At 34.5% G+C, this 20,734-nt stretch overlaps 1 protein-coding gene across 1 annotated transcript in view; it reads left to right on the forward strand.

Annotated features, from left to right (window-relative positions):
- Nucleotides 1–233: 233 nt before the first annotated feature.
- The window catches only part of LOC131850631 (protein singed), a 96,155-nt gene continuing 75,654 nt past the window's right edge, over nt 234–20,734 (forward strand). Inside the window, exon 1 of the mRNA XM_059200930.1 lies at nt 234–470. The gene's annotated coding sequence lies outside the window, so the exon portion shown is untranslated. The remainder of the gene's footprint in view (nt 471–20,734) is intronic.

Raw genomic sequence — 20,734 nt, forward strand, 5'->3', positions numbered from 1 at the left:
CTCAAATAATTATAACGTACACTAATGCATTTTCATTGCACTTACCATAGACAATTTTAAACTTTCGCGCGTTTTTTAGTCACGTAAAATTTTAACTACGATTGGATGATAGCGGACGGAAACTCCCACAGATTGGAAATACTGTCCTCTCATTGGTTATTCTCATAACGGGGCTTCTGTAGCTATGTTCACGCGGCTCATCCGACCGCTCGAATAGCGCCATCTTCATTACTCTCAGTTCGCCGCGAACTGCCGTCTGAGTAGTGTTGTCGACATATCGTATAAGAACAATATAACCGCACCGGTACTATTTGAACCGGTACACGTAATTTTAAGTATAAAATACTAGTATAACATAAAAAAAAGTGTCGAGTTATTTGATGTTTGTGTAGAACATATACGTTTTATTTGAGTGCAAAAGTGATTTCGTTTTGCATTTCTTTGGTGTGAAATCTCGCTGAGGTGTGAAGGTGAGTTTTTATTTTTCTAGTTTAGTTTTTGCAATCCACGGGTGGATGGCCGGCCGCCGGCGCGCCGGCAGGGAAGCCACCGCGAATCGATTGTCCCTGCTCCCGGGACAACGGGATGGCTGCGGTGTTGCCAGATGATGAGAAAGATGGACCTACTACAATTATCAAATGTTCAAACGATTTATGAAACCACTAAATAAATAACAATTTAGCTTGTAAAATATACTGATTTTAATTAAAACATATTCATAAGTTATTCTGTCTATCACAAAATCTAATCATTATTAGAAAAAAATTATATGTACATAGATTTTATTTAATTAATTATATATTATAGTATTAATATCACAAATTTTCGCCATTACTGCACTATAACGCTTTCTAATTCTACCCAAAGGTTAGCTGATAGAGAATGCCATGTGGCATTAAGCTCGCCTCTTGTACACTCTTTAAAGTGCAATAAAGAATTAAAAAAAACTAGTTATCAAACATATAAATAACTATGGACCTCCTGAAATCACCAAATGTTTGAAAGACTAATGAAATCGCTAAAAAACTATTTTTTTCTAATAATTTCACATTATATTACAATTTAGAATAAAAAATATTCTAAATATTTTATTAAAAGAATGTAAGAATTATTAGAAAAAAATAGTTTTTTGCCATATAAAAATGTAACTCCTAAAATCAAAAGCAGGAATTACTAAATGAGTAACGATTGAACTGGATAAACCTACTGATTTTATAATAATTTAAAAAAAAATCTAAAATAATTAAATCCATATCATAGTCTAAAAAATATTATAGAAATTTTCTTATTGCCATATTTACGATTGAAGGATATGTGATACAAACAATCATACTCATGAAAACAAATATTTGTGCCGTGCGAGGAATCGAACCCGCGACCATCGGTCGTAAAGCGGCTAGACCGCTAGACCACCGAGGTCGTCAAACTGTTCAATTCATCAATTCTAATTTTTTTTATTAAACAAATGATTTCTAACTCCACTAAAATATAAGCAGACACTAGAAAGCCGTTCAAATTCACCAGTTCTAGTGGTAAAAACAGAAAGGTGGCAACACTGTATGGGTGAGCTATACGTACTTAGGTATATTAGCTAGGGCAGAATGTAAAACACCCTCGACTCTTTATAATCACTATACAACCTTGTTTCTACGGACTCGTCTGTCCATTTTATTTGACAGTGAACTTGATCTACATAGTAAGTACATAAACGGAAAGGAAACGGCATATATATTATTATATGTCTAAAAATTACGTGTCACGTTGTTAGTCTTTTTTTGGATTATAATGGAATGGTGCACCCGCCTGCGCTAACGGTTTACGTTGGCGGGGCACCAGTGGAAGATGATAAGATGAGCATGAGGTCTGGTCAGTTAGCCCATCGTGACAAGCTCACCGGGAATTTGTTACGATGGTTTCCAGGGGAAACCGCGTGGAGGTCGACCTGACATTGTACATTGCTAGCAATGGGGTTATCAATCCACATTACTAACAATCCCCTTTCCCCCTCACGTTGTTAGTCCGCGATGGACTCCTAAAGTACTGAACTGATAGCAAATTTGATTTGCACATTGTGTGCAATTTGATCCAACTTGAAAGATAGGATAGCTTACATCTCAATTTATAGTCGCAATATTATTTTATTCAAGAACTTTAGCCACAGCAACACGTGGCCGGGTCTGCTAGTATTACTATAAAATAAAAATTAAAAATAAAAGTACGTAAATGGATTGCTTCGTTTAAGTTCTAATTCAACTAAAATATGTATTTGTCGATCTCCATGGTCCAGCGGTTTAGAGCACCGCCTTACTTCCGATAGTCGTGGGTTCGATTCCTCGCACGGCACAAACATTTGTATTCATGAGTATGTTGACTTATAATTGTATGTGTGTATTCGAAATATGTAATTTATATATATACTAGCTTTTGCCTGCGGCTTCGCTCGCGTTAATTTATCTCCTTAGGGGTGGAATTTATCAAAATCCTTTCTTAGGGGATGCCTACGTCATAGTAGCTTTATAAATGCAAACTCAACCGATTTTGATGAAACTTCATAGTATATAGCTTATGTATCAAAATAACATATAGGCAATAATTTAAAAAGATATTATGTAAATTGGACGAAATGTAACGATAAATTTCAAGTAAGTTTGCAGACGAAGTTGCACGGGACAGCTAGTCAACAATGATATACAGACCATCATACATACATTGTTGTCTGTATGTATATTATAAAAAAAAAGCTAATTGCAGTAGGGGTTGTTACTTTATGAATAATGTATGCGTAACTATAGTATGCACCGCGTAATTGAGTCGGAACGTACTTCCTCGGCTTCTTGGTGCAGGTTCTAACCTGAGAAGTCTGAAGGTCATCGACATCGCGGCGAGCAGACTATGTATATATTTTATATTTTACTAGCTGTACTCGGATTTCATCCACGTGGAAGTTGCCTTTATTTTCTAAAATAAAAGTAGCCTAAGTTACTCCTTATTACATCAGCTACCTGCCAAAAAAAGTCCCGTTAAAATCGGTCACGCCATTTCAGAGATTAGCCGAAACAAACAGATACTCAATTTTATTTATATGCATAGACTAGCAGTGCTCGCGGTTACACACGTTTTAAATTGTATGTAATTTGATGCACAGTCAATAGAGACGTACCTACGTTATGATCATGATCTTATCTCATATCTGCTTCTACATTAAAGAAACTTATTGTTAACTAGCTGTTCCCGCGACTTCGTCCGCGTAGAATTTAACTTTATTTGTCTAAAATAAAAGTAGCCTAAGTTACTCCTTATTACATCAGCTACCTGCCAAAAAAAGTCCCGTTAAAATCGGTCACGCCATTTCAGAGATTAGCCGAAACAAACAGATACTCAATTTTATTTATATGCATAGACTAGCAGTGCCCGCGGTTACACACGTTTTAAATTTCAATATAAAAAATAGCCTATATGTTATTCTGATGTGTAAGCTATATTTATTAGCAGGTAGCTAACGTATCCAAGAGTAACTTAGACTGCTTTTCTTTCAGAAAAATAAAATAAAATTCCACGCGGACGAAGTCGCGAGTGCAGCAGTTACATATATAATACTTTCATACAGACAGAAGACTTTCTATACTAGAAGGTCTATTACCATTTCGTATATACATATATATGCATTTTATTTAAATTTAAACTATGTTTAAATCATCTATAACTGGATAATGTGACATGAAAAAAATAGTGTTAACATTTTCTATTTTATTTGTTTTGCAATCTTTAATTTACTGCATTTTTATGACAGCTATATCTGATAGCTAGCTATAACTGAGAGGAGCTGGTTTCTATAAAGTTAAAAGAAAACGAAATATCTTTTTAAATTTTCTGTTTTATTTATTTACAATCTTTAATTTACTGCTATTTTAAGACGGCTATACCAAACTGAGAAAAGCTGGCTTTCTTTAAATTAAAAAAAACATTATGTATCTTTTTTACTTTCGTAACAAAGTCAAAAGAATATTATACATTAAAAAATATATCAACTGCAGGACATCACTGAATAAAAACACTATTATACAGTATTAAAAATAAATCTTGAAAAAGAAACACTGCCCATAATTAATTGTTTTAAAATATTTTTTATAATCCATAATCAATTTACGAAAAACCGTAGAATATTCTGCCTAAAACAGATATTTAGTTTAAATTTACATTTAAGCACTTTTGAATAGTCATCACATTTTTTTTAATCTACCGCTTATTTGGAAAGCTGTCTCATCACAAAAAGAACTTCATCATCAGAAGAATCAACATCAGCGTGTTGCTCTTTTATATAATTTTATTATTACTTTACATTTTTAAGTTTAAGTGTGTGAATACAAACTGCCGATTAGCACTAATTCAATTAAATACTCAAATAGAAAACATGTTAAGTATACAACCAAATGGTTAAACAATTAATAAGAGGAAATCAGTCATAGTGATTAGAGCAGACCAGTCCCTACATGCAGCACGCGTTCACGAGTATATATGAGTAGAAAATCATTTATTCAAATCGACTTAAATTAAGCACTTTGAATAGTTATAGTTATCTACCGCTCATTCGGAAAGCTGTCTTATATAGGAAGAACGAGGACGAAAATTGTGGGTTGCCCCATTTACCATAAATAATCCTTGTAAGTTTACATTTTACAAGTTTGTGAATATAAACTACCAACTAGCCCTAGCCCAATTATTTCAATGAAACTCGATTAATAATATTTTTTTAAGTTTACGTCTAAGAGATTAGAAAATCATTTATTCAAATAAACTTAATTTAAGCACTTTTGAATAGTAATAACAATTTTTTTTTTATCTACCGCTCGTTCGGATAAGCTTTCTTATCACAAGAAGAATAAGCAAGATTCTCTTGTGTGTTGCTCTTTTAAACATCATTGCATATTCACATTTTACAAGTCGAAACGTGTGAATACAAACTACCAACCAGCACTAATTTATTAGGATCAAATATAAATACACAATAAGATTAAATCAGTCGTAGTGATAAGAGCAGACCAGTCCCTACAAGCAGCACTCGTTCACGAGCATGACGGATGAGCCAGCCATCACTGCGCTCGACCATTAATTAATTTATATGATTGCATATTGACAGATATCAGTTGTGAAAGCGGCTAGGAAAATGATCTAATGTCGTTATATATTCATAATTAATTCGAGTGAATCTTGTTCGACCACACATTATGTTACATATATCATCTTTATGGTCAGACTTTCGTTTTTTAATTATTCACCTAAGTTATGTGACTTTTAGATAACTCTGTTATTTATATAAATATATTATATAAATATGTTTTAAAGCACATTACCCAAGTTTACGTCTACTGTACATTATGCTTCATCTATCTATACATATAAATAAAACAGATATTGAAATAACCGTTTTTTACTACATGCATATGAATATAAATATGGCACATATACACTGTCTGTTTGTTCCGGTTAATCTCCGAAACGGCTGGACCGATTTTGACGGGACTTTTTTGGCAGGTAGCTGATGTAATAAGGAGTAATTTAGGCTACTTATATTTTAGAAAAAATCTTTTATTTGTATACTATGTATATGTATGCTATATGCTATTTAAATTTTTTTTTAGTTAACTAAACTGGCTACTATACAATTCAATAAAGTTTAATTAATAAAAAAAACAACCACAACATATAAGCGGCAGCTAACGCGTATAAGCACATAATTGGATAATTGAAGCTCCACAAGATGCCACTTCTGAATCACCTTTCACCTCATAGTTTACGAGCAAAGAGAGAGCTCCAACAGAGATGCTGCTATCAGCTGCAACAAATAGATCAAAATTAATGAGCGCGCTGGAATCTGCGTCTTGTCGTGGAGATCAGATCTACAACGCGGTAATTACGTCTGCTCACGCAGCATCATTAAAACTGTTTGATTTTTTTTTTAATAATAAGTTGATTATAGCAAAAGACAATATGTAGAAATGAATGAATTTTAAGTTTTAAATTTGACGCGGTTATTATCTATACATTTATTGAAATAACCGTTTTTAACTACATACATATGGATATAAATACGACACATACACCAAGATTATATTTGTTCCCGTTTTTGTCTGTCTGTCTGTCGGTCTGTTTGTTCCGGCTAATGTCTGAAATGGCTGGACCTATTTTGATGGGACTTTCACTCGCAGATAGCTAATGTTATAAGGAGTAACTTAGGCTATTTCATTCTACATTTAGTTCACTCGACTTATATTTTGGTAATTTAATTTTGATATATTACTGTTCGTGTTTGAACCGATACGATATTGCAATCTTCAAGAAAAGAGCTTATTCCTTCTTAAAAGGCCGGCGTGAATGAGTGATGTGATGAGTGAGTGATGAGGTAAAGTAGCTGATACAATATGGAGTAACTTAGGCTACTTTTATTTTAGAAAATCTCTTTTATTCTACAAAAATAATGTTAAATTCCACGCGGACGAAGTCGCGGGAACAGCTAGTACTTAATAAGATTTATTAATTCATTTTTAATGTTTTATAGTCAAATTATTGCTCTGTTTATGTAATTTTTTTTAAATACTTCAATAAAAAAACAATTTCCTGTTCGTTGACCCTCATAATTCATATTTCGGTAGCGTTTCTTATTATCCATAAGTGCTATAAAATAAACTAACTTCTGACCGCGGCTTCGACATGTTTTTTTATAATACACTAGCTACTCGCCCCGGCTTCGCACGGGTGTACATGTATTACATATATAAACCTTCCTCTTGAATCACCTTATCTATTAAAATAATCCGTTGCGTAGTTTTAAAGATATAAGCATACATATGGACGGACAGACAGCGACAGCGACTTTGTTTTATACTATGTAGTGATGATACATGACAACTAACTGTCCCGCCAAACCATGTCAGGTTGACCTACGCGGTTCCTCCTGGAAACCATCATCATCATCATCATCTGCTTCTTCCTTATCCCATTTATTTGTGGTCGTCGTAATATGTTTTTCTCTTCCATTCATCTCTGTTCGCAGTCATCGCGTTATTTACTTCCTTTCTTACCATATCATCTTTCACACAGTCAACATTGAACCCAAAACCATTCTCTCGCTCAACCATTCTCCTGGAAACCATCGTGATAAATTCTTGGTGAATTTATCAGGATGGGCTAACTAACCTGACCTCATGCTCATCTTATCAACCTCCACTGGTTCCCCGCCAGCGTAAACCGTTAGCACAGGCGGGTGCACCATTCCATTATCATCCAAATAAAAACAGAGATATTACGGGGAAAGGGGAGTGTTGGACTTGGAATGTGGACTGATGATCTTGTTGCTAGAAATGTACTTATGCACCATATCAGGTTGACCTCCGCGGTACCTTCTGGAAACCATCGTGATACATTTCTGGCGAATTTGTCACGATGGGCTAACTGACCTGACCTCATGCTTATCATCCTCCACTGGTGCCCCGCCAGCGTAAACCGTTAGCGCAGGCTGGTGCACCATTCCATTATCTATACATCTATACATATAAATAATATTCGAGTGTCTGTTTGTAATATTGAAATAACTGATTTTTACTACATGCATATGAATATAAATGCGGTACATACACCAAAATTTTTTTTTTACAATATTTGTCTGTCTGTCTGTTTGTTCCGGCTAATCTCTGAAATGGCTGGAGCGATTATGACAGCATTTGTATTGGCAGGTAGCTGATGTAATAAGGAGTAAATTTGACTACTTTTATTTTAGAAAATTAAAGTTAAATTCCACGCGGACGGAGTCGCGGGAACCGCTAGTCATATATAAAAAAAATAGGGCTACACTAGTTCACATTATTAACAATCCAAATAGGTAATATTTTCAGTTTTTTAGTTCACATTAACTACAATTCCCTTCCTAAACCTTATCACATTCATTCAGAATTGCATGAACATAACTGCATCTTTTCAGATCTCGCTTATCACTACTTTGAGAGTTAGATAAGCTTAGATCAGATAAAATATGGACATATCGTGTCATTTTATCGAATTATCGTCGAGATACCAGACCATTTGGCCGCTACGTGGCTTATTAATCATTTTGAAGAGGCGTTATTACGTTTTATCAGATGTAGATTAGAGAAATTGTGGACAATAAAATAAATATATTAAATGTTATAATTAACGTAATTCTTGACGCCAGTTATTATAATTGAAGATCTCAGTGGTGTAGTGGTTGAAATTACCTCACTAATGGTCGCGGGTTCGATTCTCAAACAATATACGTATTTGTTTGTTATTTGACGACCTCGGTGGTCTAGCGGTTCAGCACATCGCTTTACGACCGAAGTTCGCGGGTTCGATTCCTCGCACGACACAAACATTTGTATTCATGAGTATGATTGCTTGTATCGGTCTGGGTGTTTTCTATGTATAATATGTATGTATTTACAAAAAAAAACTATGTATATGTATCAGTTATCTAGTACCCATAACACAAGCTTTAGCTAGCTTAACTTGGGTCTAGATGGCGCTGTGTGAATTGTCCTGAGATTATTATTACTATTATTTGTGGTTTGTATTGATCTGTCTGTAATTTATGTATGTATTAGCCAAATAACTTGCGCTAAGTACAGTACTGAATGAGTACCATTGATTTCACTATTATACTAGTTTACGCATGTGACTTCGCACACGTGACCGAGACGACTTTAGCGACAGAAAAAGAATCGTACATTATTCAAATTCAAAATTCAAAATATCTTTATTCATGTAGGTCTATTACAGACTCTTATGATATGTCAAATCTACCGTCAATTCGGAATGATATCGAGATGAGAAGAACTGACAAGAAACTCAGTTCGTATCCTTATCAAATAAATAAACTTCTTCAAATATACTCAATACAAGCACTTTTGTGTAGTCATTTATTTTTAATTCCACCACTCATTCGGAACGCAGACTCATCACAAGAAGAATGAGAAAAAAACATGCGTGTTGCTCTTTTGAAAAATATCATTTTAAATAAATAAATACACAGTAACAAGTAAGAGGCATGCGATCAACATAGAAACCGCTACGCACTCATTCTTAGTGCAATCGACTAATATTGTCAGCGCTATGCATTATAAGTTTTTTCTATTCATTTCAAAGTCGTATTCTTTTCAAATAAATGTTGTACATGTTTACAATAATACACAGTCATGAATACGTCTTCAATTTGAACTTTCCTTCTAAACCAAGTTTATTATAGTTTTCGTTGTAATTTAAAAAAAATACACTTATATATTACTAGCTTTTGCCCGCGGCTTCGCCCACGTTAATTTATCTCCTTAGAAGTGGAATTTATCAATCCTTTCTATAGGGATAACTACGTCATAGTAGCTTTATGCATGCAAAATCTCAGCCAGATCGGTTTAAAATTGACATAGTTTCGTACAAACTTTCATCCCCTATTTTAACCCCTTGGGGGTAGAATTAATAAAAATCCTTTCTGAGCGGATGCCTACGTCATAACATCTATCTGCATGCCAAATGTCAGCCCAATCCGTCCAGTGGTTTGGGCTGTGCGTTGATAGATCACTATGTCAGTCAGTCATCTTTGAGTTATATATATTTAAGATTGTATTGTAGCGCAAAATCAAGAACTACTAAGCGAAGTCGTGTTGGGCAGCCAGTGTAATATATGTGGCAATAAGTAAAAAAAATCGAGTGGCACTATAGGAGATGCTCAGCACACAAACATACACATCCGCCCATTGTTGTCGTGTCGGGTTGTGTGTACTTAACTTATCTTGCTGACTCATAGCTCCAAATCATTCATAATCTCTATATAGGTAAAGTACGTAAGTCACTATGTACGCACGTATTTCAAATTCAAAATCAAGGCACATTGATTTTAGAAGAAAAATTCTAATCCATTACATTTAAAATAAATAATCATGGCGATGTGTAATTTAAAAAATAATGATAGTTGTGTTCCATATTTTAAAAATACAATCTACTTACGGCTCCATAATATTTACATTTATGAGGTGTCTATTTTTATTAATACGAACCTTGAAGTTTTTAATAACATCAAAGGAATATAATAATAATGATAAATTGTGTAATTTTCACACAGCGCCATAAAACTGCTATGTCGTGTAATAGTATTTTAGGAATGGGACCTAGAATATATAATAATCTTCCAAGGGCATAAATCTATTGGTAGTATCCATCAATTTAAAGAAAACACCCTGCTCTTAGAAATATACTGATTGAATAAAACTTACTACACAGTTGGTGATTTCCTGACTGATACATTGACGTAAAGACAATTGATTAATGACTATCGGTATGATGACGTAGTACAGTAATTTTATTTCATTAAACATTAATTGTACCTACAATTTTAAATATTTGCACACCTCTTACGAGGTTAATGTACGGATCTCAACAACATATTTATAACACCTTATTGTTTACCTACATTTGGCAAATACCCTATTATTATTATTATATTATTATTATTATATTATTATTATTATGTTGCTAACTAACAGTTGATATGTAACGTGCAACTGATCGGAACGAGAACAAATTATATTTGCTACTGTATATGTGTAATCCACTGAATATCTCCATCAGGTTATGGGCCCAGTATAATATTTAAAGTATGTGGTCAAATTGAGAATAGATTAATATTGTTTATCTTTAATATTATTTGTCTATAGTTCGTTAGTTACTGAATGCCTCGTAGAGAGGCGAAACCTTACATAAATAAATAAATAACCCTGGACAATTACAGCGCCATCTAGTCCCACGTTAAGTAGAGTTTCTGTTATGGATACTAGATAGCTGATATAAATACTAAGATATATTTTTTGTAAATACATAGAGAACACTCAGACCGATACAAACAATCATACTCATGAATACAAATGTTTGTACCGTGCGAGGAATAGAACCCGCGACCACCGGAAGTAAAGCGGTGTGTTAAACCGGATTGTTAGTAATGGGAACTAGTAATTTCCATTACTAGCAATGTACCATGTTTCGACCTCCACGCGGTTCTCCCTGGAAACCATTCTTATAAATTCCTAGTGAATTTGTCACGATGGGCTAACTGACCTGATTTCATGCTCATCTTATTATCCTCCACTGGTGGGGCACCAGCGTAAACCGTTAGCGCAGGCGGGTGAACCATTTCATTATCATCTCCAAAATTAAAAAAAAAAACTGCTAAACCACCGAGGTCAAATCATATGAATTAACTATATAGCCATTTTTTGTTAATTAGTTGACTAAAATAATTTAATTACAATTGTAATAGTAGCATGTCGCAGAGCACATTATATATATATATATATATATATATATATATATATATATATATAACTATCTCCGGCAAACGTTGTTTTGCCATAAAATAAAAAAAAAATTAGGGGTGGACTACCCCTAACATTTAGGGGGATGAAAAATAGATGTTGGCCGATTCTCAGACCTGCTCAATACGCTCACAAAATTTCATGAGAATTGGTCAAGCCGTTTCGGAGGAGTATGGGAACGAAAACTGTGTCACGAGAATTTTATATATAAGATATATATATATACGCTCGGGTACATTCTTGTCTGTTTTTGGATGTAATTTTACCTTATACAGTATCACAGTCCCATAAGTCCATAACATTAATATATAAATGAGTCGTCTGTATTTACACAAGTGCACGGTCGGCAACAATGCGTGCATTATGCAGACCTGAATAGCAAGCAGCCGGTCTCTCACCACACACCACCCTCCGATAGACAATAAGAAACTTATTACAAAACTATAAAACATCTGTTTGTAATATTGAAATAACCGTTTTTTACTACATGCATATGAATATAAATACGGTACGTACACCAAAATAACATTTTTTACCAATTGTCTGCCTGTCTGTTTGTTTGTTCCGGCTAATCTCTGAAACGGCTGGAGCGATTTTGAAGGGACTTTCACTCGCAGGTAGCTAATGTAATAAGGAGTAACTTATGCTACTTTTACTTTAGAATAAATCTTTTTATTTGTTTAATAAAGTTATATTACACGCGTACGATTAATAAATTTATACATTATATATATATATAATACACAACCCTCCGATAGTCAATAGATGTATTTATATATAGAAACATAAGTTTTTTTAAACTTATATTTCTTTTAAATACAACAAGTGATTCAATTATATATTCGATAGAATTTATAGATTCGAATAGAAATAGATAATAGAAATAGAAATAGGAATAGAAATAGAAATAGAAATAGAAATAGAAATAGAAATAGAAATAGAGATAGAGATAGAAATAGAAATAGAACTAATCTTTATTCAAATAAACTTAATATAAGCATTTTTGAATAGTCAAGTTTTTTTATTCTACTGCTCATTCAGAATGCAGAATCATCACAAGAAGAATAAGCAAAAATTTGTGTGTATCTTTTTTAAATAAATATTGTGTTAATTATATAGTTAATGTAAACAAGGATTAGGCATGCGACAATCAACATAGAAACCGCTACGCACTACACACCTATTACACACGCTAAACACCTATTGTTAAATACATAGTGCTGTAATTAGTTTATTTTTAATATAATATATTATAAACATTCTTTATGGCCGTCGTGTCAGACTAAAAAAGGAGAGGTCGCAAGAAAGTGGTGCTGTCACTTTCGCACAAGGACGCCGGGACATTGTTGCATACTGAATAAACATACGGACGGTCAGCAATACAATATCAATAATACAATTCCATATATAGAATAACAATAATAATAATCTCAGGACAATTCACACAGCGCCATCTAGACCCAAGTTAAGCTAGTTAAAGCTTGTGTTATAGGTACTAGATAACTGATACATATACACATAGATATTTTTTTTTAATATATACATATTATACATAGAAAACACCCAGACCGATACAAACAATTATACTCATGAATACAAATTGTTTGTGCCGAACGAGGAATCGAACCCGCGAGCATCGGTCGTAAAGCGGTGTGCTTGACCGCTAGACCACCGAGGTCGTCCATATATTCTTTATTACAGTTTTGCATACATTAATTAATGTATTAACGTAAAAATCAGGAGAAGCTGCTCTTGTAAATCTATACATATAAATAAAATTGGAGTGTCTGTTTGTAATATTGAAATAACCGATTTTTTAGTACATACATAAGAATATAAATACTAGAAATAGATTATTATTATTATTTCAGTCAATACTCGCGAGACCCTTCCATTACGTCTTTAGCTAGCTTAACTTGGGTCTAGATAGCGCTGTGTGAATTGTCTTGAGATTATTATTATTATTTCAGTCAATACTCGCGAGACCCTTCCATTAGGTCTTTAGTTACCTTAACTTGGGTCTAGATAGCGCTGTGTGAATTGTCTTGAGATTATTATTATTATTTCAGTCAATACTCGCGAGACCCTTCCATTAGGTAAATATTTAGTTACCTTAACTTTTATAATAATAATCTCAAGACAATTCATACAGCGCTATCTAGTAGCGCTGTGTGAATTGTCTTGAGATTATTATTATTATTTCAGTCAATACTCGAGACCCTTCCATTACGTCTTTAGCTAAAAAGCTTTTTGGGTCTAGATAGCGCTGTGTGAATTGTCTTGAGATTATTATTATTATTTCAGTCAATACTCGCTGATGAGACCCTTCCATTAGGTCTTTAGTTACCTTAACTTGGTATAATAATAATCTCAGACAATTCATACAGCGCTATCTAGTAGCGCTGTGTGAATTGTCTTGAGATTATTATTATTATTTCAGTCAATACTCGAGACCCTTCCATTACGTCTTTAGCTAGCTTAACTTGGGTCTAGATAGCGCTGTGTGAATTGTCTTGAGATTATTATTATTATTTCAGTCAATACTCGCGAGACCCTTCCATTAGGTCTTTAGTTACCTTAACTTGGGTCTATATATATATTAGCGCTGTGTGAATTGTCTTGAGATTATTATTATTATTTCTCAATACTCGCGGAGACCCTTCCATTAGGTCTTTAGTTACCTTAACTTGGTATAATAATAATTTTCAAGACAATTCATACAGCGCTATCTAGTAGCGCTGTATGAATTGTCTTGAGATTATTATTATTATTATAGTAATACTCGAGACCCTTCCATTACGTCTTTAGCCAGCTTAACTTGGGTCTAGATAGCGCTGTGTGAATTGTCTTGAGATTATTACTATTATTTCTCAATACTCGAGACCCTTCCATTACGTCTTTAGCTAGCTTAACTTGGGTCTAGATAGCGCTGTGTGAATTGTCTTGAGATTATTATTATTATTTCAGTCAATACTCGCGAGACCCTTCCATTAGGTCTTTAGTTACCTTAACTTGGGTCTAGTTAGCGCTGTGTGAATTGTCTTGAGATTATTATTATTATTTCAGTCAATACTCGCGAGACCCTTCCATTAGGTCTTTAGTTACCTTAACTTGGTATAATAATAATCTCAAGACAATTCATACAGCGCTATCTAGTAGCGCTGTATGAATTGTCTTGAGATTATTATTATTATTTCAGTCAATACTCGAGACCCTTCCATTACGTCTTTAGCCAGCTTAACTTGGGTCTAGATAGCGCTGTGTGAATTGTCTTGAGATTATTATTATTATTTCAGTCAATACTGAGACCCTTCCATTACGTCTTTAGCTAGCTTAACTTGGTTTTTTTTTTAATTATTTAAAAATAATATTTTAATAATTAAATGAATTTAATCGATAAAAATAAGTTGTTAAATATTAAATAAATTTTAAGTCTAGATAGATAGCGCTGTGTGAATTGTCTTGAGATTATTATTATTATTTCAGTCAATACTCGCGAGACCCTTCCATTAGGTCTTTAGTTACCTTAACTTGGGTCTAGTTAGCGCTGTGTGAATTGTCTTGAGATTATTATTATTATTTCAGTCAATACTCGCGAGACCCTTCCATTAGGTCTTTAGTTACCTTAACTTGGTATAATAATAATCTCAAGACAATTCATACAGCGCTATCTAGTAGCGCTGTATGAATTGTCTTGAGATTATTATTATTATTTCAGTCAATACTCGAGACCCTTCCATTACGTCTTTAGCCAGCTTAACTTGGGTCTAGATAGCGCTGTGTGAATTGTCTTGAGATTATTATTATTATTTCAGTCAATACTCGAGACCCTTCCATTAGGTCTTTAGTTACCTTAACTTGGGTCTAGATGGCGCTGTGTGAATTGTCTTGAGACTATTATTATTATTTCAGTCAATACTCGCGAGACCCTGCAAAAAATTTAGCTGTTTCATTATTTTTTAGTTCCTAATGGGGAGGAGAGTTATGACCCCCCATGACTCCCAAGACCTCCATTAGGTCTTTAGTTACCTTAACTTGGGTCTAGTTAGCGCTGTGTGAATTGTCTTGAGATTATTATTATTATTTCAGTCAATACTCGCGAGACCCTTCCATTAGGTCTTTAGTTACCTTAACTTGGGTCTAGATAGCGCTGTGTGAATTGTCTTGAGATTATTATTATTATTTCAGTCAATACTCGCGAGACCCTTCCATTAGGTCTTTAGTTACCTTAACTTGGGTCTAGATAGCGCTGTGTGAATTGTATATATATATATATATATATATATATATATATATATCAATACTCGCGAGACCCTTCCATTAGGTCTTTAGTTACCTTAAGATTGGTATAATAATAATCTCAAGACAATTCATACAGCGCTATCTAGTAGCGCTGTATGAATTGTCTTGAGATTATTATTATTATTTCAGTCAATACTCGAGACCCTTCCATTAAGTTACGTCTCCATATTACATACTTTTAAGTTAAGTGTAAAGTTAATCCACACATATATAACGCGACAATGGTGAGGTGACAACCATCGCGCTCCAAAACCATCATGATAAATTTATGGTAAAATTTGTCACAATAATAATAATAATAATAATAATCTCAAGACAATTCACACAGCGCCATCTAGTCCCAAGTTAAGCTAGCTAAAGCTTGTGTTATGGGTACTAGATAACTGATACAACCACATAGATAATTTTTTTTTCGTAAATACATACATATTATACATAGAAAATACCCAGACCGATACAAACAATCATACTCATGAATACAAATGTTTGTGCCGTGCGAGGAATCTAACCCGCGACCATCGGACGTAAAGCGGTGTGCTAGACCGCTAGACCACGAGGCCGTAAAACAATGGGTTTACTGACCTCATGTTCATCTTATCATCCTCTAGTGCTCCGGTAGCGTAAACCGTTAGCGCAGGGGCTTGCACTATTCCATTATTATCTTTAAAATATACCTCTGACTATCTCATCTGAGGTACACTTAGATTGTGGAATGAACTTCCTGCCGAGGTTTTCTCACGAGACTACAGCTTGGGGTTTTTCAAGAAGGGTATATTAAGGTTTCTTTAAAACATGCCTAACCATTTACATATCTTATGCTTGTTTGCCACCATAGTAGTATAAAAAAAAAAAATTTGACGAGGGGCCGGTAAAGCAGAGGACACTGGTCCAGTAGCGGACCGTCACATTCATTCATCTTCTAAATGTTAGGTAATCACCCGGTAGAAGATAAATCTTTGACGTCATACATATATTATAAAAAGTAGTATACATATATAATTCATATTATATGTACAACTAGCTGTGTGCGACTTCGTCCGCGTGGAATTTGACTTTATTTTTCTGAAAAAAAAAATAGCCTAAGTTACTCCTCATTACATCAGCTACCTGCGAAAAAGCCCCGTCAGAATCGCTCCAGCTATTTCAGAGATTAGACGTAACAAACAGTCAGTCAGACAAAATTGTAAAAAATGTTATTTTGGTGTATACCGTATTTATATTCACGGTTATTTCAATATTACAAACAGACACTCCAATTTTGTTTATATGTATATTTAAATCATAACAGTGCGTGAGTGAAAAGTGTTATTCGTAACAGTGTATACGTAACATCATAGAAAGTATCGCATGCATATTCAGCACCTTTCTAATAATATTAAGACGAGATGCCTCTCTGATGGTATTAATATGTGCACTATTAGCTAATTGAAGGGACGGAAGTGCAACATAAAAATTATAATCATGTAGTTAGAAATTTAAATTGGACTATTGAATATACAAGTATGGCGCATATATATTCTACTGATCTTCCTTATCTCATTGTTGCTGGCAGCTTGTCTACTATTCTTTTTATAAACTTATCAGTAGACGAGTTTTAATTTTTTAATTTCGCATAAAATTTAAATATTTTATCTTACTAATGTTATAAACGTGAAAGTTTGTGAGTATGGATGGCATGTTTGTTACTCTTTCACGCAAAAACCATTAAACGGATTTTGATGAAACTTTACAGTAATATAGCTTATATATTAGAATAACATCATCTGCTTCTTCCTTATTCCATTTATTTGTGGTCGGCGTAATATGTTTTTCGCTTCCATTCATCCCTGTTCGCAGTCATCACGTTATTTACTTCCTTTCTTACCATATCATCTTGCACACAGTCCATCCATCTCTTTTTCGGCCTTCCTCTGCCCTTATAACCATCCACATTCATATGTAACACCTTTAAAATATTATCCTCATTCCTACGCATTACATGTCCATACCATGATAGACGATTACTCTTCAACCTCTCCGACACCGGTGCCACTTTCATACTTCCTCTAATCAGAATAACATCATAATATCAGAATGACACATAGGCTATAATTTAATAAGATATTATGTAAATTGAGAGAAATATCATGTGAAGTAAGTGTGATGCAGAGGAGTTGCGCAGGTCAGCTAGTTATGATATAAAATAAAGGATGGATGGAGTAGCCAGAATCATTGGTAATCAACGTCTATGTGACAGAATGGGTCGATCATTAGCGGCGCGGCGTGATACTGCATCTCTGTGCATTTTCTACCGCATATATCACGGGGAGTGTTCTGAGGAGTTTTTCGGATTAATAACCCGCCTGAAACTAAAATACCATCCTGATCATCTGGATGAATGGCGGTCCTCCACAGTGCGATTTTCCAGAAACTTTTTGCCACGCACAACCACATTGTGGAATCACCTTCCAGCAATGGTATTTCCGAACCGATACGATATTGAAACCTTCAAGAAAAGAGCTTATCCCTTTTTAAAAGGCCCACAATGTACTTGCAATTCCCCTGGTGTTGCGGGTGCTCATGGGCGGCGGTAATCACTTACCATCAGGTGAGCCGCATGCTCGTTTGTCCCCTGTGTTATAAAAAAATATATAGGATGTAATGAAGACTAAGCATTCATCACCCTGCCCAGCCCTGCCCAGCCCTGCCCAGACAGGTGAGTTCAGGGAGTGTCGTGCGATAATAGCTGGATTGTCATTTGGAAAAAGGTCACTTGACATCATTAACATTCAGGTAATTGACCCTACCATGGGAAGTGGAAGGATGTAAGCATCATGGAAGACATAGAATGAATATGGAATAGTCCTTGGACTGATGGTATATATGGCGGGAATATAGAACGAGCAAGAAGTTACGTCAGTGTAGTTAGCTAATCGTGATGAATCGGCAACTCTCTCCAAGTATCGTTTAGAGGATGGACCTGATAGAGCCCCTCATCATCATCATCGCAGCCCGGAAGACGTCCACTGCTGGACATAGGCCTCCACCAAAGATCTCCACGACGATCCGTCCTGCGCTGCTCGCATCCAATGCCTTCCAGCGATCCTGAGAAAGCCCTTATATGTATGGATCTTACATATATATATCTATATAGTTTTATAATTTGTCAAGTACCTTACTTTACCGTACCGACCCTTGACAAAAACTCTGAGAGTCCATGGCGCTGTGTAAATTATCCAGTTATAATTATATTATTACTAGCTGAGCCGTGGTTTAACCCGCATGAATTTTATAGCCTATATGTTATTCTGCTATATTACTGTAGTTTCATCAAAATCCGTTCAGTAATTTTTGCGTGAAAGAGTAACAAACATCCATACTCACAAACATTCGTGTTTATAATGTTAATAAGATAATTTCGCGATTATTAGTCCAAATAAGGTTACAGTGAGTACTCGCGAGATTGATCCATAATATGCATTTTTTAAATAAACACAAAACTAGCACAGTTTGGTCCTTTAACAAGTTCTTCAGATTAAGAGTATTTTCTTGCGGATTAAAATCTTAAATGGTTTCAATTTAAAGTGCGTCGGGGACACGGTGCCGCAAGTATATCAGTCTCCGATAAAAATAGCGAGCAAGCACGCAGGCTGCGTTAGGCATGTGCGGCGCTAAAACAGTGTTGCCAACAATCTTTGACCGAGCCTATTAAACAGGTAATTAATAACATCTGGAACACCAGAAGGAAGGAAAGAAGGTTTTATACTACTAAAACCTTCTTTCCTTCCTTTGCCTACTAATATAAATGGTAATAATGTTTTTGTAGAAAAAACTTATAATCCATAATGTTGACAATATTACCTGATTGCACTAAGAATGAGTGTGTAGCGGTTACTATGTTGATTATCGCATGCCTTTTACTTGTTACTGTGTATTTATTTATTTAAAATGACATTTAGTCAAAAGAGCAACACGCAATTTTTTGCTTCTTTTCCTTGTGATGAGTCTGCGTTCCGAATGAGTGGTGGAATTAAAAATAAATGACTATTCAAAAGTGCTTGTACCGAGTTTATTTGAATAAGTTTATTTATTTGATAATAATACGAGCTGAGTTTCTTGTCAGTTCTTCTCATCTCGTAATCACTCCGAACTGACGGTAGATTTGATATCATAAGAGTCTTTAATATGTATAAAGATATTTTTAATTTTTTTTTATTTTGTAAAAAATTGTTTTACTTCTTTTGCATGAAAAAGTATGCAAGAAAAATTAGGCTTATTTAAAAGAATATTATAATATTGATGTCAAATATAAAAATTACATACTTTGGCTTTCGTTAAATAGGAATACAAAAGTAATTCTAATGAAATATCCTCCCAACACTGTATCGTAGAAACTGAATTGTTTTTGAGAGAAATTATAAAAATAATATTAATCGTAAATGTGCATTGAAAAATATTTACAAAAAAAAAAAAGGAATTTATATAAATGTGCCAAACAAAACTCGGTCTTATTGCTTAAAGCAACCTCTTACAATCTCTTAGAAATACATTTATTATTTTTACCCTAAATTTGAGTGAAGTGACATCTTGGAGTTTTTGATGACTAGGAGTCTCACAGACCCGCCTGCCACTCCTGGGTGGATATTCTTCATGTAGGATTTTCTCTAAGTTAAAAAAAGACGGGTGTACATAACCCTATCATCAACCCTGGACAATTGGGAAGAGTATTGTGGACTAATAACCCTATTAGGAATGTACCATGTCAGGTTGAACTGCACGCGGAAACCATCGTGATAAATTTATGGTGAATTTCCCACGATGGGCTAACTGGCTTGACCTCATGCTCATATTATCAATCTACACTGGTGCCTGATCCGCGTAAACAGTATGCATAGGTGTGAGCAACCTTCCATTATCATCCTTAAAAAAATAGTTCTGGGTTATTATTATTTTTATAAGGTGGCAACACTGCGTTAAAGCGTGTGGGGTGGATGCGCGTGCGCCGGCCGTCGTGCGGCGCGTCCCAGTGTCAAGGTCACGGCCGTACAGACGAGTTTGTTCACTTTTTATTATTATTCCTA

Source organism: Achroia grisella, unplaced genomic scaffold (genome assembly GCF_030625045.1).
Source record: "Achroia grisella isolate CSIRO2021 unplaced genomic scaffold, CSIRO_AGI_Agris_v1 utg778, whole genome shotgun sequence".
NCBI lineage: Eukaryota > Metazoa > Arthropoda > Insecta > Lepidoptera > Pyralidae > Achroia > Achroia grisella.